This window comes from Protopterus annectens, chromosome 12.part0 (genome assembly GCF_019279795.1).
Source record: "Protopterus annectens isolate FY-2018-M chromosome 12.part0, PAN1.0, whole genome shotgun sequence".
Classification (NCBI taxonomy): domain Eukaryota; kingdom Metazoa; phylum Chordata; order Ceratodontiformes; family Protopteridae; genus Protopterus; species Protopterus annectens.
In genome coordinates, this window is record NC_056746.1 from 923,119,621 (window position 1) to 923,141,448 (window position 21,828).

A 21,828-nucleotide genomic window follows, 5' to 3' on the forward strand; every position below is an offset into this window, starting at 1 on the left:
TTGCAGTTCTTTGCTTTAAATAACCATAACTTTGATATATATATGCGAGTCACACTGAGAACAGATAGTGCACTCTAGTTTAATAAGGCTGGGTTCTGTTTTTAAAATGAAGGTTAAATGAAGATTAATCTGTGTAGTGTTCATGGTCAGCATTATTGGATGGTACAGTTGTGTAGATACCACAGCTTGCAGTATTCCACTAGGTTTTCTTTCTTTTTTTTTTTTTTTTTTTTGCTTCTAGCTCATGATTTGAATTTTTTAAAAAACTCAAATTTAGAAAAAATACCAAAGACCAAAGTTCAGCTCAGTTGTATTCAGTCAGTCATTGTCTTTGCTGCTACGTTTTTTGAGGCTGTCTGATACTCCTGGTTTGGTCACCTTAGAACTGTCAACATGCTTTAATTATATCTTACTTTAAGTGACATAAGTACTTGGAGAGTCATTTCATTCATCAGTGTTCCTTCTATTAGATATCATTGGAAGAAATGTGATGCCTTCTTCATTGAGATCAGGTCACAGCTTTATAAGTACAACAATTTGCTCCTATTCTCACAGTTGGGCAGTACTAGAATTTGTATGTTTAGAGCTATGTTGGTATGTGGGGTGCATGGTGTGGCAAGCCCACTCAAAACAGCTGTTAGATGTAGATTTGTTTTTTTGTTTGACAGGTTGCTTTCAGACATATTTTCCTGCTATGTTGATTATTGATTTAAGTATTATTAGTGGTTCGGTGTTCTGGAAAAGTTTCTAATACAGACCAAATTTTGTGATTAATAAATTGAAAGATATAAGTATGCAAACCCACATGGTGTACTGCCCACCATTTATGTACCTGCAGCTGTCTGCTTCACCAGTGCTCCCCACACTGTGTCTGCCGCCTTCCATCTCCAAAATGTGGATCACTACCTTATGTCATTTAGAGCAAATGGGCAAAATATGGATCGCTTACTAATGTCTTCAACTTGGAAGCTCTTGGAATGGTTAAAATGTGTTACTTTATACTTTCAGAAATTTTCCTGATGAATTAATACCCTGGATGTTTGCGAAAAAAGATCTTAACAATGAATGCGTGACAGACTTGTTTCAGTGTGGAATACAGTAAAATATGGAATTTGTAAGACTAAGTACGAGGAATCTTCCTCATAATGAAATACATTTGAAAGGTATGCCACAATGTCCCTTGCTTTTACAAGCAACAGTAGCAGTAACTAGTACTTTTTTCAATGACAATGTATGACTGTCCATTCAGCAGGTTGATATTTGCTTTGCTAATTCATGCATTAATCAACAGTCAGTTGATCAGAATATCAGCTCTCAAATCTGGTAGGCTTTGTTATGGGATAAAATGTATTTTTCTGCCATGGACATAATTTCAGAACCCATCCTGGCTTCTGTGTGATTCAAGGGAATTTGAAGTGGCTCCTCTGCCTACTAGAGAAGCATCTGTAGTCAGGATCTGTGATGGGTTTTATTGCCGGCCCCAGAAGCCCCACAGTAAGTTTAATGGGAATCAACCATCTTTATAAAAACCCTTTGATGATGGCCTGAGCAAAAGAAGGATCTGAAGAGTTCTAATTTTGGTAACCAATAAGACTGTATACTACAAGGATTAGGACTGCTTAGATGATGAATCCTTCCCAGGCTGTCAGGCAGATTTTTCCATTATGCACTGTTGTTTCTCACTCTCTTGTTATTCATTGTCAAGGAAAAACAAATGCTTTGCCATGGAAAACATTTTCTCCTTTGTCCTGTAGGTTGCTTTTGCTTTATATATGTGGTAACATTTTTCTTCTTATGACTTTCTGCTCTAACCTTTCTACTATCTTAATTGCTTATTTTATCATAACTTTTGATATCTTACCTGTTGGTAAGTACATGCAGTGGAAAGAGACGAAAGAATACCCATGTTGAGAAGTTTAAACAAGCTACCCACTAAAGGAAGAGATAAAAAACACAAAATTGCTTGCAGAAACTGGCATTGCTGAGCCATCCACCAGCTATGGCTAAAACCCTTTCAGATCAAATGATTTTATTTCATCCACATCAGTTTGTTACCTTATAGTTCAAGTTGTAAAGAACTTAAGAGCCATAATCCCAAAAACAGAGCACATTTCAAGTTCTACCACCAAGGCCCTCTCTAAGGTGTCAAAAAATAATTGAATGAAGCTCAGCACAGACTAAAGAAGTGATGTGGCTGATGGCTGTTCCAGAGCAGCTGCTGCCTTTGGGTCTGTCATGAGACATTACTCTTGACTTTGTCTGCAGCTTTTACCTGAGGACATTCAGGCCAAGTTTCTGGGTGCTGCTATGTTTGTCTGTTCAAGAGAAAGGGTAAGGCTTTGCAGAACCTTAAACATAATTTTATCTCTCCTGTCCCTATTTTCCAGAGGAATTATCCTACTAGGCCTGCTTTTGTTTGCAGGCAGCCTCATTAGGCCACTAAAGGCAGGAAGAGTAGTAGGTGAGCTCCTCCTGCTAAGTCTTTTGTGACGTCTGTGGGCCAGAAGTCCCCTTTATCTGTCAAATCTGTTTCTCTGACAGATTCTCCCCATCCCCACCCCTCAGCCAGGTTCCCTTGTCTCTTTGTCTCTCCCTCTGTCTTCCAAACTGGCATCTCATCATCTCAGATTCTTGGGTTCTATTATGTAAAGGTTACTTCATGGTGTGGAAGTCTGCCCCTCCTTTTTCAGGGATTCCCAAACCTCCTTTGGAACAGCTTCCTCGTTTCTCAAGGTTCTTGGGTCCCTGGTGGACCAGGAAGCTGTTCAACCTGTCCATCTTTTCAAAGTAGAAAAGGGATTTTTACTTCAGGGTGTTCCCGGTTCCTCCAAAGGAGGGCACTTGGAGACATATTCTGGATCTCTCTTGTTCAACACCTTTCTCAAGGTTCCTTCTTTTTGGGTGCTTACTCTGTTTCCTCTTTTAATACCCAGGCTTTTCTGGTGTCCTTGAATCTGAAGCATACTTAACTTCATATTCCTATTTACCCTCTTTTCAGGAAGTTTTTATGTTTCTCTGTTTCTTCTTCTCATTTTCAGTTCTCTTGCTTTGCTCTTTGGCTCTCTAATGCCGCAAGGGTATTCACAAAATGCTTAGCTCCTGTGATTGCCTTTTGCAGGCTACAAGGGATTCAGATTTTTCCTTATCTAGATGACTTGTTGCTTCAAGCACCTTTTCCCAGTTGCCTGCTGCAGGACCTGGAGTTCATCATATCTCTCCTTCAGAAGCTAAAGTTCATTATCAGCTTCCAAAAGTCTGTTCTGACTCACTGTCAAGATCATGTGTATTTGGGTTGCAGGATTCAGACAGTGCTAATGTTGGTCTCTCTTTCAGTCTCTTCTTTCTCTGCCTACTGTTCCAGTAAGAGAGTTTCTTCAAGCCCTGGAATTCATGGCCTGTTCTATTCGAATGTTCCCTGTTGCCATACTGCACATGCGGAAGCTTCAGTGGGTACCTCTGGATTTCAGTGTGCCTCTCCTTCCTTGTCTGAAGTGGGAATTCGAGTGGTGGATTTAACAACTTAACCTTCGTTCACCGACACTTCAGATGTAAGCTGGCGAGCTTGCTGTGCTCACCTGAAAGTTAGTCTTTGCCCCCCCCCCCCCCCCCCCGAAGTCGAATCATATCAACATCAAAGGGATGAGAGTCCTAGTTCTGGCCCTTCAGGCTATTTACCTCATGTTGTTTCCAGGCCCTCTGAAGGTTTACATGGACAACATCACAATGATGTGGTATGTCAAAAAGCAAGGGGGCATAAAGTCTTAACTTCTCTGCAGGTTAGCTTTTCAGGCCTGGGATCAGTTAACTCTTCAGGCACTGTATATTCCTGCAGAGCATAATCTAGTGCAGATACTTTGAGCAGGCCCAAAACACAGGCTAACAAATGGCTGTTTCACAGAGATGTGTTTCTGGACAAAGTCCATTGGTGGGGGTCTTCCTCAGGTAGAACTTTGTGCCTCCCCTCTGAACAGACAGCTCCCTCTTTTCTGTTCCAGTGTGCCATGCCATCTGCTATGGAAGATGGATGTCCTTTCTTTTCCTTGGAAAGGGATGTTTCTCTATTCTTCCCTCCTCTTCCCCTACTTCCAAGAGTCCTGCAAAAAATTCAGCTGGACTCCCAAAAATCTTTCTAGTGACTCCCTTTTCTTGTGACTTACTTTTGGCCGAGACACCACTGGTTTCCCCTGTTAATGCATTTGGCCAGGGGCATTCACCACAAGTTACCTCAGCGGTTGGACCTCACACAGGACAAGGTGTCACTCATCATCCTCACATGTCCAGTCTTCAACTGACACTGTGGGTAATAGTGTTTTGATCCCATTTAGACACCTCTTTTCTGAGGACATGCTCAGGGTTTTACAGGAGGCAAGAGAACCTGCAACCTGAAAGTCTTGTACGTCCAAATAAAAGAGAATATTCTGTCTGTTGCCATACTCATAACCAGAACCCTTTTTCTGTGTGTGTGTGTGTGTGTGTGTGTCTTTTATTTCGCTCTTATTTGTTTGAGTTGCTCCAGTCTGGCTTGGCCTGTTCTTCTGTAAAGGCCCATTCGTCAGCTATTTCTGCCTGTCTGCCATTTGTCAGCTATTTCTGCCTGCCTGCCCTTGAATCCTCCTTTGGCTTCTTGCTTTGAGGTCACACTGTTTCTTAAAGGCATCCTGCATCTTAGGCCCCCAAGAAAGCCTATTCTTCCTCTTTGGGGCCTTAATTTTGTTTTAGAAAAATTGACCCAGGCTCCTCCTGAGCCTGCAGGTTCAGCTTCTCTGCAACACTGTACCTAGAAGACTGTTTTATTGCTTGCTGTTACTTCTGCTTAGCGGGTTTCTTAACTTCAGGCCCTTATGGTCACCCCTCCTTTTTTGTTTTTCACAGAGACAGGATGACCCTACATACTAATCCTGCTTTTATGCCTAAGGTGGTTAATGATTTGTCTTTTAATCGGGTAGTACAATTCCCTTGTTTTTTTCCTTTCTTAGTCTACTAGTGAGAGAGTCCTACATACCCTGGATTTGCACAGACAACTCTGGTATTATCTGGCTAATACTAAGCCCATTTGTAAGTCTGACTAGCTTTGTGGTTCTTTTCATCTCAGGACAATGGGTTTGACTGTTTCTAAGCAAACCATATCCTCCTGGATATCTGAGGCTGTTTCCTTTTGTTGTTCTTTTCTTGGTGAATGTCTGTCTTCTTCCATTAGAGCTCACTCCACTAGTGCTGTTGCCTCTTGTGCTTTCTTCAAGGGGTCAGACACCAGTTCCATCCTAGAAGCTGCTACTTTGTCTTCAATACATACCTTTACTAAACATCATTAATTGGATGTGGTTTCTAGGGCCAGAACGAGTTTTGCTAGAGAAGTTTTGCATGGGTTTGTTGATGGCTCTTCCCAGCCTTCCACCTCCCAATCCTTTTCTTGAGCTTATCTGCTTTCCCTACAGTGAAGGTTCTGCAGCAGTGATATAGAAGGACATAGTACAGTTGTGTAAAGTCTTACCATAACAATAGATGTTTTTCTCTTCACTGTGGCAGTATTTACTCCCTCCTTCCACCCCCCCCTTTTTTCTTTTGGAATTTGTTTTGGTTTCCCTCTTGGCCGAGAGTCTCCCTTTTCCATCTGCATTTTCTTCTTTTGGATGTACATATAACCTTTTTTTGTCCTTTGGAGACTGTTTCCTACTGGGATAATTCAGTTCTGGGTAACTGCATCCATACATCACCTTTATGCCTTATGCCCTAAACAGTGAGCATATGTGACATACAGCTCATACAAGATCTAAAGGATTTTGTATACTGGCCAGATGTTGGGCTATCCTTGGCATGAGATTCCTATGGTGAAGAATTCTGCAACAGTGAAGAGAAGTAAGTCTACTGTTATGGAAAGATTTTGCACAACTATAATTTCTCTGGTTCTAGTAATGGTGGAAATATTGGATTTGTAGGAAATGGGAGCTCCAGGAGAATCAGGTCTCTAATGGCATAGGATCCCACTTGGGCGTTTAGGAGGAGGAGACAGTAGGGTCAGAACATTCTTTTTGCTGTTAATGAGAGTAGTTTGCTCCACATTAATGACATTTCAGGGCAGCTTATGTCGGCATTTCAGACAGTCAACATGACACTAATCTGGTACAACATCGAATAAAGTGCACTCAGTCGTGTACACTATGCTACATAGCCATAAATAAAAGAATCAGGTCACTTTCTTAGAGCTTTGCACATCATAGCATACAGGCGGTGCCATTGCCTGCTTTCTCCATCCTGAATGGTCCTTCTGCCACGACATAGCCAAGAAAATTTTCTGCATATGAGGGACAATGACTTTAGTTCTCTGAATTCCTATCAGGTTTACCATATTCACATTATTACCTGATCCCTTTTCCACCTCCCCAGTGTCCAGCACAGGGATGCTCTAGTATTAGACTGGCCAACTGGTCTACGCTATGCTTATCTGCCATTTCCTCTAATAACAAGATTCATCCTTAAGGCCAGAATACACCAGATCAGAGTGATTCTAATTTTTCTCCATATAAAAATTGATGCACGATCAGTTGAAAAGTCTTGCATTATCCCATCCATCCACTTCAGCTGATTGGGATTATCACTGTTAGGCAGAGCTGACCTAGCAAATGGATTTTATTCCAAGCACTCATTCTCCTTCCCTGCTGCCTTCATACACCTGTCCCCTGTTAAGTTCTTGGATCTTATTTGCCATTTTGGTGATTAGGTGAGTCTCCTAATTGCTACAAAGATAAATGCAAATCATTGTTAAGTATAGAATACCATGGTTTCTTATAGTTTTTTTTATTTTTCTTCTTCTTAAATTACTACTGCTTCTGTTATCTGTAAGAAGAAAACAAAAAAGAAAGAAGAAACAAATTTTACAGTAGAGTCTATTATCCAAAGTAATTGGGACCTAGGGTAGTTCGGATAATCAGACATATAATTGAACCAGATAAAAAACTTATAAAATCTTGTTTTTTCTGCATGCAGGGAATACACTTTTCAACCATTCACTGATTCCAGTGGACAGAAAAGAATATTTTTCACACAAGTGGGCTACAGGCTCAGAAGACAGATACAAGTGAACACTTATGTTTACATATTCAGATTTTATGATTTTTTTCTACCAGAAAAATTTGGAAGGCTGAGTTTGGATAACTGATGATGTTATGTTGTCCCATCTCGCCTTCATTCTTGCTGGTTGGGTTCAGAACTGACTCGGCCTATTACTAAAGCTCGAGAGCTTCCACTGGCTATACCCTATCCTATCATGCTTAGGGAAGGTTACCCAGTTCTCATTTGCTGCTAAACTATATCAGGTGCTTCTCACTAGGCTCAGGCTAAGTGAAAATAGTTTTTCAATATTATTCTGTTTTTCCATAGTATTTTTGGATAAATTTTGTTGTTGGAGTTAGTTACAGTGTTTTAGGTCTCACCTTGTGGTGAATTACTAGTTTTTCTCTTGTTGTATTTGTTTGTGGCTGGCCATCACTTTCGTTAGGCCTACAGCTCCTTCCCTATCCCGTTTTCACTAAAAACTCTCTCTTATCTTTAACGAACCTGTTTAAGTTAGATGGTTTGCCTTTTTTCTTCCTTAGCCCTTTAAATTAGAGGGCTCCCCTTTCTACTTTCTTCCCCTTCCTAAAGAGATTTCATCGTTTAAATTAGAGACATCTCCTCTGGCTAGAGGAGACCGTCATTAGAAACCTCTCCTCTGGCCTTTTTCTCTTCCTTGCGTGACTGTTCAAAAAAAAAAAAAAAGTAAAGTAGAAAATATATATTTACAGTTACTCTTTACTAGTGTGGTGTGTTAAATAGTTTTGATAGTTTTTCATAGTTAACCTTGTTATTATTATTAATGTAGTTTCCTGGGCAGTGTTTGTTGTTTTTGTTACTTACCACTATGTGTAAGGAAGGAAAAGAAGTGAAGCAGTCAGGCTTCAAAAAGTGTGATTCCTGTTCACAAAAAATGTCATTAACAGATGGGCACACTAGTTGTGTCTACTGTTTGGGTGCAGTATACCTTCAAGACTCATGCTCCATTTGTCACGGTTTTAGTCCCAGGGTCCTGCTGGAATGCAAAATCAAGCTTCTAGTCAGGGGATTGCTTAAAGTTCTTTTTTCTGAGGCACTAGAAGGGACCCAGACCTCCTCCAAATCTTCTCAATCCCCAAAATCGGATAAGTCAGTTAAAAGAGTCTTCTTCGGCTCCTACTTCTGAGCTAGTAAAGAAGTTAGCTAAAGACATGACTTCAGACCCAAAGGCTTTCGGACCCAAGAAAGACAACTCCTTCTGTTCAACCTGTTTCTTCAGAACCGACTAGGAGCTGCAGATGGAGCCAGTCCCCAACCTTGGAGCTGATCTCCTCAGTTCCACAGTCACCTATTTTGCTGTCTGTGGCTGGAAGCATTAAATCCTCAACCCCGTCCTCGCAATCCTCAAGGAGTCTGTGGGATGACAATGTGGAGTGGTTAGTCAGGAGGATGCTTCGGACTCTGTCTCTGGCCAAGATCCTTTCAAGTCCAGCCCAGAAGGAATTGTAACCGATAACTGCCACTGCCCCTCCTTCTCTTCCTCCTCTGACCAGAGTGGTTTTGGAGCCGGAGTGCTTGGATGTGTCTGTGGTGGACGGGGTTAGGTCTGACACCTACCCCAGGTTTTTCTGTCCCGACTTCCGCTCCGACCTCTTCAGTGCCATCTTCTGTCGAACGGTCTGGGAGCCGATGCTCCCCCATCGGGTCCGGGGAAGAGAGTCAGATCGGACCTTTGTCGGATCCGAATCTGCCTCTGGGGCATCGGCGTAGATGAGCTTGGCGCCTACATTGGCCTCGGAGCCCACCTTCGTGGTATGGGAGAAGTCTCCTGGCTCTTTGGAACTGGAGGCTCCCTTGGGCTCAGGTCATGGTGCCTTTGAGGTCATGAGGAGTGTGCTGTCACCCTTGACGGCTCCACTCTCGAATCCAAGCACTCTTCCCCCAAAACTGCCAGTGTCTGCCTCTCTACCATCCCTCCCCCAGGCATAGAGAACCGATGCCCCATTGGGTGAGTCACTTTCTTCTGAAACTTCCCCAGAGGACCCCTCTGGAGAGGTCCCGCGGAAGAGAACATGTAAGAGGAAACATCTAGACTCCCCTGAGAAGTCTATCACTTCAGATATGGACTTAGGTGATTCAGAAGGGTCCCCTCAGTCACCCTCTGAGGATGTCTCCTTCTCAGAAATCCTGAAGTACAGAGGTGGCTGGAAGACCCTTACCCCTTCTGAGGATGAGTCCATATACCTAGAGGCATTTCGTTCTCGACCCTCCACCTCTTGGGTGTCTCCACCCTTCGACCAGCTCCTCAATGTTGTTAGTCGAAGGGCATGGGGCTCTCCAGAATCCGTGGAACCTGTTCCGAGGAGGCCCAACAAATTTATAACAGCACCATTAGACAAAGATTTCTTAACCAAAGGTGTCCCAATAGATGCTATGGTGGTGGCGGCAGCCACCAAAAAGGAGTTAGCTGAGACTTCATCTGTCCATCGGACAAATAAGGAATCTCGAACGATGGACAGGTATGGCAAGCGTACATTCTTGTCAAAGGCCTTTACACTCAGGTCGCTGAACTATTTGACCCATTTTACCAGACTTCAGAGGGATCTCCTAAAGGAGCTAGGTCATGCCCTCCAAGGTTCCATAGCTGGAAGGATTCCAGACCTCCCAGCTTGATATCTTAAATTCAGTAGTCAGCTCCTCTGTGCAGCTCATTTCTTATGCAGCGGATGGTGCGAGTAGGGCAGCTGGTACAGGAATCGCTCTGAGGAGGCATTTCTGGATGCACCTTTGCGAGTTTGCTGAGCCCTTCAAGTCTTCCTTCATTAATGCCCCTTTTGACGGCTTGTCCTTGTTCGGACCAAAAGTTAGAGACTCTGACCAGGTGCGAACAAAAAGGCAAAACTCTGCTGTGGGGGTACATTTTTCCCTCCCTACCTGGCCTTATCACAAAAGCCAGAAGGGTGGGAAAATGTGGTTCCGTAAATCCCAAAGAGCTTCGCCAGACCCACGTGGTGAATTTTCCCCCAGGAGCAGAGGGGGAAATAACAATGGAAGACATTGACCTCGCAGCAGAGGGGGGGGGGTCCGCAAAATCAGGGTGACAGAGATACGTGAAAGGAGGCCCGCATGACCACCTCTGGTGGCAGTCGGGGGCAGACTATCACTGTACCCAAAAGCCTGGCTAAACATCACTCAAGACAAATGGGTACAGTCAGTAATATCCAAGGGATACAACATACCCTTCTCCACCACACCCCCACAAACAAGATCAGTCCCAGACATTCCACCCTGTCAAAGGGATCAAGTAACCCTAGAGATACAACGGTTGCTAAGAAAGAGTCATCCAGAAGTCTCGCAGACCAAATCAGATCCGGAAAGTACTCAAGGTTCTTTTTAGTTCCAAATAAAACAGGGGACTGGAAACCCATCTTGAATCTCAGCAGGCTGAACAAGTCCATAAAAAAAATCAAAGTTCCAGATGGTGACACTGTAGTCTGTACTGCCTTTTCTGGGACAAGACAGTTGGATGTGCTCAATCGATCTTCAGGATGCGTAGTACCATATAAAAATGGACAGGCGCTCCAGGAGATAGGCTGGCAGCCATTCATTACCAATTCCAAGCTCTGCCCTTTGGTCTCACTACAGTCCCCAGAGTGTTTACCAAATGCATGGCAGTAGTCATGGCTCACCTGAAGTGTCTAGGATTCCAGGTATTTCCGTACTTAGATGACTGGCTCCTGACTGCGACCACCGAGCATCTACTAACCAAAGCAAGAGACACCACCATTCATCTATGCTCGGATCTGGGCATTACCATAAATTTTGAAAAATGTGCCTTGTTGCTATCACAGCATATTACATTCATAGGAGTAGACTTAAACACAGAAGACATGGTAGCAAAACTGCCTCACGACAGGGTTCAGACACTGCGCCATCAAGTGTCTGTCTTGCTCTTGAAAAAGAAAGTACAGGCAAAGTTTGTTCTAAAGATCTTGGGGACTATGGCAGCTGTAATAGCGTTAGTACCTCTGGCACATCTACATATGAGAGCCCTGCAGTGGCTACTCTTCGCTCAGTGGTCCATGCAGGAGTTACCCATGTCCCACAAGATCTTCATTACAGACTCCTTCAAGAAAGACCAACGCTGGTGGCTTCTATCCATGCAGGTAACTATAGGCAGGCCATTGACTCTTACCCACCAGTAGCTACAGTGATCACGGATGAGTCCCAGATACGGGGGGGGGGGGGGGCATTATCTGGGAAAGACTGTCCAAGGAACTTAGCAGGACCATGAGTACCACTTGCACATCAGTGTCCTAGAGATTTTGGCGTTGCAGGCATTCCAGAACTCTCTTCCACCAGGTACGATTGCAATACAGACAGACAATATATCGATAGTGTGGTATATCAACAAACAAGGCAGAACCAGATCCTAAACCCTGTGTTGAGAGGCTCAAAGAATATGGCAATGGGCCGTCTTTTCTCAACGTTTTCTAATTGCAACGCACATTCTGGGAAAATCCAACATGATAGCAGACAAATTGAGCATTGCAATTTTAATGCCTCATGAGTGGCCCCTAAAACAGGAAATAGTGAACCAGATTTTTTGCAAGTGGGGCCATCCTTGCTGCGACCTCTTTGCCACGTCCATGAACACCAAATGCAGAAGCTACCTTGCCCTAATCCCCCCCTCAGGGGGAGTCACCAAGGGATGCACTTGTTCACGATTGGCCCCCGGGACTCCTTTATGCCTTTCCACTAATCCCCAAAGTTCTACAGAAAGTCAAATTGTGGAGTTGCAGGTAATACTCATCGCTCCGTACTGGACTCGTCAAATCTGGTTTCCTTTCCTATGGCCCCATCTCCGAGAAGAACTGTGGATTCTGGATCCGGTACCAAATCTTCTGACTCATCAGTCATGAACGCTACAACCTTCTGTCCAAACCCTCAAACTGACAGCTTGGCTGCTCCACTTCCAGTCTTAGCCAGGCTTCCAGACATATCCCCTGCAGTGAGACGCTTTCTAGTTTCATGAGGGCGCAGCAGCAGCTACCATACGAGTACAATTAGCCCTCATATCTACCAGATAGGAGTCATGGGATCAAAAATAATGTCTCACAGATTGTGCAAAGCTTTCCTGAAAGATACATTTTTACTAAGGCCTCCAGTAAGGGAACCACCACCTCCTTGGGACCTCAATTTGGTACTGACTACTCTGATTCTCCCACCATACGAACCAGCTTCTTCTTGCCAGCTAAAATTTCTAACCTGGAAAACAGTCTTTTTGATAGCCATTACTTTAGCTAGGAGGGTTTTTAGAACTTCAAATTCTGTCCATACACCCTCCCTATTTAGTTTTTCACAAAGACAAGCCTCTCTTAGAAGAAATACTTCATTCCTTCCCAAAGTATGTTCTGAGACCAATTTGAATCGGTCCATTGACCTGCCTGATGTTCATCATGTAATACTGCTGCAGTCATCACACTTGGGGTTATCCTGCCATCAGGCGGTCCTGCAGTCGGCCGAATCCCAAAGTCTTGGTCCGGCGTCGGTTGTCGTCACTTCTTCCGTGATGTCAGTGCGACATGGGTATAAAAGAGGCAGCCGACACCATTTTCTTCGGTCTTTCTTGCCACGCGGTGCCCGAAGCAGTTCGCAAGTGCCGGTCGGCCAGCTCCTGAGATTTTTTAATTGAATTTCAGCCCAAAGTCTTCTCTAAAGCTAAGTACCCTGTTGGGGAAACTTTTCTTGCCTCAGACCGATGTCAGACAAAGTTAATAATTGCATTTCTTGTGGGAAGCAAATACCTCATAAGGATTTTCATTCTTATTGTATTCCTTGCCTAGGCCCAGACCACGATGTCTCTGGTTGTCGGTTTTGTGCTAGGTTCAACAAACATACAATCAAGCATCGGGCAGGTTTCGCCCGACATTATTTTGGCAGAAAATTTAATTGTAGCATGTCGTTGGAGCAACCAACATCAGCAATGATTAAAAAACGCAAGGATAAGGACAGGCAACCAAGGCCAAGACCAGATACCGAGGCCTCAGCAAGGCCTGCCGCCAGTTCTCCAGTTTTCAGCGAGCCCCTGACTGCCGTAGATTTAGAAATTCTGACGGCCTCCCAGACCAAATCAGCTGGGCCTCAGGAGCCGGTTCCATCTCACCCCTCGGACGCCAACCCTGATGGTGATCTGGAGATTTTGGACAGGTCTTCGGTTTCTGAAGGGGTCTTCAAACCGACAGCTATCTCTATTAAGTCTTATGCTAAACTTAAAGCCCCCTTAAAAGTTAGGAAACCGGGTCCACAGCCCCCCCCCCCCCACAGGCCCCTATGCCTAAAAAACAGATGCTTAAGATTTCTGAGGATTTAATTACCCTTATCAGGGGTTCACAACCCCCTCCTGACAAAAGGTCTAGACTGGAGGAAGATTATCCTTCTTCTGACCAGGCATCCATTTCCTCAGCTAACTCTGAGGACCAGGATTATTCCTTCCCTCCTTATGAAGACTCAGATGCTGAAGAGTCCATTCCCTCTGTCTCCCTCCCTGAAGACTACTCTTTTGGGGAAACTTTACACACCATGAGGGAACACTTCCACTGGGAAGGCCAAGATTACTTTGACTCTAAGAAAAGACTCCGTGAGTTTCTTCTTCTCCCACAGCATAGACCCCTTGCAATTCCTCCAGTTTTAGACATTTTGGATGATGTGTACACCGAATCTAGTCTAAACCCAGATTCCTTACCTCCTGCACCAGCTAAACCAGACAGATACTACCGAGTTCCTGATTCTCATAAGTTTCAATATAAAAGCCCTGTTGCAGACCCCAAAACCATTTCCCAGGGTCCCAAAGGGGTTAAGGCCTCTACTGCTAAGAATCCACTACCTTCTGAAAGAGATTCCAGGGCATTAGAAAGATGGGGGAAGAAAGTGTATATGTCTGCCACTTTGGCCATGAGGGCCTTAAACTGCCAATTCCACATGCTAAAATACCAGCAGTACTTGATTACACAGTTAAAGCAGAAAATGATCCCTCAGTCAGATCAACCTGATTTCAAAGAGATGCAGGATTTGCTGCATGCAGCAGAACAGGTGGGAAAGCATACCTTACAGTGTGGTTTTGATTCATTGGAAGCCTCATGTAGAGCAGCTGTCACAGGATCTGTAATATGTAGACATGCTTGGCTAAAAGAGCAAGCCTTACCAGAACATGTCAAAGCAAAGTTATTGGATGCTCCATTGCAGAAAGATGTGTTATTTGGTGTCAAAGCAGAGGAAGTTTTAAAGAAAATGGAAGAAAAGGCAAAATCTATGCAGACAGTTAAAGATTTTTTACAGGTACAACCTCCTCGTTTCAGCAGAAACTGGCCATCAAAAAACTGTTCCTTTCCTGCATCAGACAGACCCCAAAGGGGTAGGTACAGACGCCCAAGGGGCAGAGGCCAGCCACAAGGTTCTTTCAGGCCTAGACAATGGCACAAAACAACTCAAAGAGGTGGAGACGAAAGATCTCAACCCTTCAGGAAACAAACACAATGACTTCCCTCTTCGCCTGCCAAGCAAAATTGCTCTGGCAGCACCTTTGGGAGGAAAACTGGCTCTATTTCCACAAAATTGGCGCGTCATAACAAGGGACAAATGGGTTCTGGATATTATTACCCGAGGCTACAGATTTCATTTTTCACACTTTACCACGGATGAGAGGCATGCCAAATCTGCCTCCAAACCAATGGGCAGAGGCACAAATGCAAATTTCAGCTCTCATGGATATGAAAGCAATTCAAAAGGTACCTACAAAGGAGCAAGGTCAAGGTTTTTACTCAAGACTATTTCTAGTACCAAGAAAGGACAAAGCCTGGAGACCCATTTTAGACCTCTCAATTCTAAACACTTACCTGGAGGTACCCAAATTCAAAATGCTCACAACTACAGCAGCTTCTTCCCATGCTGGGCAAGGAGTCTTGGCTGGTAACGTTGGACCTCAGAGGCATACCTGGATGTCCCTATCAAACAAGATTGCAGAAGATACCTCAGATTTTTGGCAGGTACAACGCATTATCAATTCCCTGCATTGCCCTTTGGCTTATCTACTGCGCCCAGAGTATTTACGAAATGCCTGGCATCAGTAATTGCATACTGCAGACAACGAGGAATGCAAATTTATCCTTATCTGGACGACTGCCTGATCCAAGCGGACAGCAAGTCCATTCTGTTACAGCATCTGGCATTTGTAACAAAGCTGCTAAGTTGCCTAGGGTACACAGCAAACAAAAAGAAGTCAAAGCTAATACCCTCACAAGACATAATATTCTTGGGTGCCAGCTTAAATACAACGGCCCAGATGGCTTATCTCACGCCAGACAAACAAAAACAACTGACTCAGAACTTCAAAAAGATGGCAACTTTTACCCAGCTCACTGCAAGGAAAATCCTGCAGGCATTGGGGTTCATGGCATCCTGCATTCAACTAATTCCACATGCAAAGCTGCATATGAGGAAATTACAATGGTACCTGAAAAGTGTATGGACTCAACACAGGCACAGCCTCAAAACAAGTATACCTCTCATTCCCTGCCTTCAAAAAAGTTCCTATGGTGGGCTCAAGCATGTCAAATAAATAAGGGTCTTCCTTTTGTCTTACCTCCAGCAAACCAAACTATGACAACAGATTCTTCAGACTACGCCTGGGGAGCACACATGGCAGGACAGTGCATACAGGGCAAATGGTCCGCAAAACAAATGCATCTACACATCAACCAAAAGGAGATGCTAGCTGTGCAAAATGCACTGACAGCCTTCAAGGACTTCTTGCATCCAGGACAACTACTAATAAGGACAGACAACACCACAGTTGTGTGGTACATAAACAAACAGGGAGGAACACACTTCTACCCTTTATGCAGACAGGCAATGACCTTGTGGAACACAGCATTGACTTTCCAAGTACAACTGCAAGCACAATTCCTGCCAGGAAAGGAAAACATATTGGCAGACGAATTAAGCAGAAATTTGGCAGATCCTCACGAGTGGAGACTACACCCACAAGTATTTTCAATGATAACTCAAAGGTGGGGACGCCCAGACATAGATCTATTTGCCTCCCCCAACAATTGCCAACTACAGAAATTTTACACAAGGACTTATCATTCCCTAGCCTGGAAAGTGGACGCCCTATCATTCAGTTGGACAGCATTGACAGTCTGTGCCTTCCCACCACTACCTCTCTTGACCAAGGTATTACTGAAAGTCAGATCAGAGACACCTCAAATGATCCTCATTGCTCCAGATTGGCCACGTCAGCACTGGTACCCATTACTAAGGACCTTGACTCACAGCCCTCCATGGATCTTACCTCAATTCCCACTTCTGTTGACTCAGCAAAACTCTCAGATCCTTCACAGTCAGCTCAGGACTTTAAATTTAGCTGCATGGAGAATACCTTGGATTGTCAATCAACACTTCTCTCAAAGGACGTCCTGAATGTCATTTTGGAGGCCAGGAGGCCCAGCGCCAGAAAATCTTACTCAGACAAATGGAAAAGATTTTGTGCATGGAACCAGGCTAAAGGCCAAAATCCTTGGATACCAAACATTCCTCAAATACTGCAATACTTAACTGAGATGCTACACAAAGGCCTTTCTTTCTCATCCATTAAGATCCATGCTTCAGCCATTTCACCTGAATATAATACGGATCCTCCCATATTCTCACACCCTTTACTAAGGCAGTTTCTCAGAGGGGCTAAGAATATAAGACCCCCCCGAAAACCCCCAATGCCAGCTTGGGACCTCAACTTCGTTTTAGAAAAATTAACACTGCCTCCTTTCGAACCAGCCTTCTCAGCAGAACTACAATACTTGTCATGGAAAACAGCTCTGTTGCTGGCTATCACCTCAGCATGCAGGGTCTCAGAACTACAGGCACTTATGGCAGTGGAACCTTTCATAGTTTTCCATCAGGACAGAGTATCTTTACGAACTAACCCTACCTTTATGCCAAAGGTAGTATCCAGTGTGGCTTTGAATCAGACCATTCATTTACCCACCTTTTATCCAAACCCCCAGAATAAAGGAGAAAGACTCCTTCACTCTTTGGACATTCACAGACAGCTACGTTACTGTTTGGATAAGACAAAGATCTTCAGAAAAACTGACCAACTCTTTGTATCCTATTCTGCAGGTTCACAAGGAAAGGCTATTTCAAAACAGACCATCTCCAAATGGATAGCACATTGTATCCGTTTTTGCTACTCGCACCATGGGAAAGCAGTGCCTGTTAATATTAGGTCCCATTCTACCAGGGCTACAGCAACCTCAGCAGCCTTTCTCAATGGGGTTCCAACCAAGAACATTCTGGAGGCAGCTACTTGGAGTTCAGTGCACACCTTTACCAAGCACTACCACCTTCCATTATACTCAAAAACCAGAGCTGGTTTTGCCACTGCAGTTCTGCAGGGCATCCTAGCTTCACCTAACCCAGTTTAGTACTAGCCACCCATCCATAGCTTTGGGATTCAACCCAAGTGTGATGACTGCAGCAGTATTACACGATGAACATAGTACAGTTTTGTACCTACCATAAATGTAGATGTTCGAGTGTATATACTGCTGCAGTCCAGGTTACCCTCCCACCATCCCCTCTACATACCAGGGTGTCAGTTATAACTCCATGTACATCAGTCTAATGGATGCATGCCTATATGGTGTATTTGCTAACAGCTAGTACTATTGTTTATCTACTAAGGTATTTTGCATAGTTATTTGTATTGCCTTCCTAGTTGGGGGCACCTGACATCTGGGGCAAGAAAAACTGAAGAAAATGGCGTTGGCTGCCTCTTTTATACCCCTGTTGCACTGATGTCAGGGAAGAAGCGACAACAACCCACTCCGGACCAAGACTTTGGGATGCGGCCAACTGCGGGACCGCCTGACGGCAGGATAACCCCAAGTGTGATGACTGCAGCAGTATATACACTCGAACATCTACATTTATGGTAGGTACAAAACTGTACTTTTTCTTTCCAAACTATGCCAACAATGCAGAATATAAGCTATACCAATTGGATGTCCACAGGCAGTTATGCTTCTACTTGCATTGAACAAAGGAATTTAGAAAATATGACAAGATGTTCATCGTGTTTCATTGTTGCACTCATTACTCTTGGGTTATCCTGCTGGCAGGCTACCCTCAGTCGGCCAGACTTCCAAAGTCTAGGTCCGGCGTCGGTTGCTGTCGCCTCTTCCCTGATGTCAGTGCGCCAGGGGTATAAAAGATGCAGCCAACGCCATTTTCTTCAGTCTTTCTTGCCGCGCGGTGCCCGAAGCAAAAGCAGTTCGCAAGTGCCGGTCGGCCAACTCCTGAGATTTTTCAAATCCGAATTTCAGAACCGAAGTCTTCATTAAAACTAAGTACCCCGTTGGGGAAACTTTTTTCTTGCTCCATACCGATGTCAGAAAAAGTTAACAATTGTATTTCTTGTTGGAAGCAAATACCTCATAAGGATTTTCACTCTTACTGTATTCCTTGCCTAGGCCCTGATCACAACGTTGCTAGCTGTCGGTTTTGTGCTAGATTTAACCAACGCACTATCAAGCGTCTGTTTGATTTTGCATTTCATTACTTTGGCCGAAGATTTAATTATATAATACCGTCGGACCAGCCGACAACCGGAGTTTACAAAAAAATGCAAGGACAAGGATAGGCATCTGAGGTCCAAAACCGACAACGAAGCCTCTACTAGGCCAGTTGCCGGTTCGCCGGTTCTCAGTGAGGAGCTTTCGCAGCCCCTGGCACCCACTACCTCAGAGCCACAGGCCGCTACTGACTCCCACGTGGAGCCGACTGGGCCTCTGGATACTCAAGGTATTGGACACTCTGAAATCATTCCCTCAGATGGGTCCGGAGCCGCTGAGCAGGCATCAGCTTCTGAGGGTGTCTTCAGACCTACACAACTATATATTAAGCCATCTTCGGCTTCAAAGACAAAGACTAAAGCAGCTCTAAAGACAAAGAAACAAGTACAGCATCCTCCTACTCAGACTTACATGCCTAAAAAACAGATTCTCAAAATGGCCGAAGACCTAATTACTTTGATCGGGGGCTCCCATCCCCCCCCCCCCCGATAAGAGGCCTAGGCAAGAGAACAGAGTATGATTGTTCTGATCAGGTATCTATTTCCTCTGATTCCTCTTCTGAACAGGATTACTCCATGCTTCCCTATGAGGATTCTGATGCTGAAGAATCCATTCCTTCAGCCTCTCCTCCTGAGGATTATTGTTTTGGGGAAACCCTACATACTATGAGGAAGCATTTCCACTGGGAGAGCCAGGATTATTCTGAATCTAAGAAAAAGCTCAGAGACTTTCTGCTACTTCCTCAGCACAGACCCCTTGCTATTCCACCTGTTCTTGACATTGTAGACGATGTATTTTCAGAGTCCGGCCTGTCCCCTGACTCTTTACCCTCTGCACCTGCTAAGCCAGACAGATACTACAGGGTCCCGGATTCTCATAAATTCCTATATAAAAACCCCGTTGCTGACCCAGAAACTATATCTTAGGGTCCCGAGGGGGTTAAACCTTCCACTGCAAATAACCCTGTCCCCTCTGATATGGATTCTAGGGCTCTAGACAGATGGGGGAAAAAAGTCTACACTTCTGCTACCCTGGCTGTTAAGGGCTTTAAATTGTCAGTTTTATATGCTTAAATATCAGCAATATTTAATGTCACTGCTTAAACAGAAAATGTTGACAAATACTGAATGTTCAGAGAACAAGGAATTGCAGGATTTATTGCATGCAACTGAACAAGTGGGAAAGCATACTTTGCAATGTGGTTATGATTCACTGGAGGCCTCTTGCAGGGCCGCTGTTACAGGTTCTGTTATTAGAAAGCATGCTTGGTTAAAGGAACAGAATCTGCCTGATCATGTTAAATCAAAATTATTAGATGCACCATTACATCATGATACTTTGTTTGGTACTAAAGCAGAAGAGGTGTTGAAAAAAATGGAGGATAAAGCAAAATCCATGCAGACAGTCAAGGATTTCTTACAGGTACAGCCACCCAGGTTTAGCAGGAACTGGCCTTCAAAAAATTGGTCCTTTCCAGTGTCAGACAGACCACAAAGAGGCAGATAAAGGCATCCCAGAGGCAGATCTCAGCCCCAAGGCTCATACAGGCCTAAACAATGGGGTGCTCCTACCTCCAAAAGCGGAGAAGACGAATCACAACCTTACAGGAAACAGTCCCAATGACTTTCCTCTACCAGTTCCAAGCAGTTTTCTTTTGACAGCCCCCTTAGGGGGAAAACTAGCATCTTTTTCATCAAATTGGCAAATGGTTACCCAAGACAAATGGGTCCTGAACATAGTGTCCCAAGGCTACAGGTTCCATTTTCACACTCTACCAAGGTCAAAGGGCATGCCAGACCTGCCACACAATCAATGGCAGAGGCACAAATTCAAATCACAGCCCTCATGGACATGAGGGCCATTCAGCAAGTACCACAACAAGAGCAGGGGCAAGGATTTTACTCCAGACTTTTCCTAGTACCCAGGAAGGTCAAAACCTGGAGAAGAATACTGGACCTGTCTACTAAGTACGTTTCTTGAAGTTCCAAAATTCAAGATGTTGACTCTACAGCAGCTACTGCCCATGCTGGGCAAGAGGGCTTGGCTCGTAACTTTGGACCTAAAAGAGGCATACCTGCATGTCCCAATCAGACAATCTTGCAGAAGATACCTCAGATTCATAGCTGGCTCAATGCATTACCAATTCTCTGCACTGCCCTTTGGCTTATCTACTGCGCCCAGAGTCTTCACAAAATGCCTGGCACTCATAATTGCGTTTTGCAGACAAAAAGGAATTCAAATATATCCCTACTTGGACGAATGCCTAATTTAAGCAGAGAACAAAGATACTCTTCTAAAGCATCTGGCATTTGTAAAAAGATTACTAACTGGCCTAGGGTACACATTAAATGAAAATAAATCAAAACTAGTGCCCTCTCGAGAGATAATATTCCTGGGTGCAAGCTTAAATAGAACTGCCCAGATGGCTTATCTCACGCCAGACAAGCAAAAGCAACTGACTACTTACTTCAAGAAATTGGCAACAAAAACCCACTTATCTGCAAGGAAAATCCTGCAGGCCTTGGGTTTCATGACATCCTGCATTCTACTAATTCCATATGCCAGACTGCATATGAGGAAACTACAGTGGTATCTGAAAAGTATTTGGACTCAGCATTGCCACAGCCTGGAGACAGTAATTGCACTCATTCCCTGCCTACAACAGGAGTTTCGATGGTGGGCAGAAGGCTGTCACCACAACAAGGGTCTGCCATTCAGTTTACCCACAGCCAGACAGACACTGAACGGATGCATCAGATTATGCCTGGGAGGCCTATATGGCAGTAAAATGTATTCAGGGCACATGGCCTGCAAACCAGATGCATCTTCACATCAATCAAAAAGAGATGCTAGCTGTTCAAAATGCCCTGACAGCCTTCAAGGACCTGCTTCATCCAGGACAGTTACTGATAAAGACAGACAACACTACGGTCATGTGGTACATAAACAAGCAGGAAGGTACACATTCCTACGCCCTCTGCAGACAAGCAATGACCTTATAGGACACAGCATTGGCTTTTCAAGTTCACCTGCAAGCACAATTCCTGCCAGGAAAAACAAATACTCAAGCAGACGAACTAAGCAGAAACCTCATGGATCCCCACGAGTGGAAACTGGATCCACAAGTCTTCAGCATGATGATAAGGAAATGGGGATGCCCAGACAT

The 21,828-nt window shown here is 44.3% G+C and overlaps 1 protein-coding gene across 2 annotated transcripts in view; it reads left to right on the forward strand.

The window, feature by feature from the left end:
• Positions 1-21,828, forward strand: part of PTPN1 (protein tyrosine phosphatase non-receptor type 1) — a 1,504,923-nt gene that overhangs the window by 1,238,290 nt on the left and 244,805 nt on the right. The window lies entirely within an intron of this gene.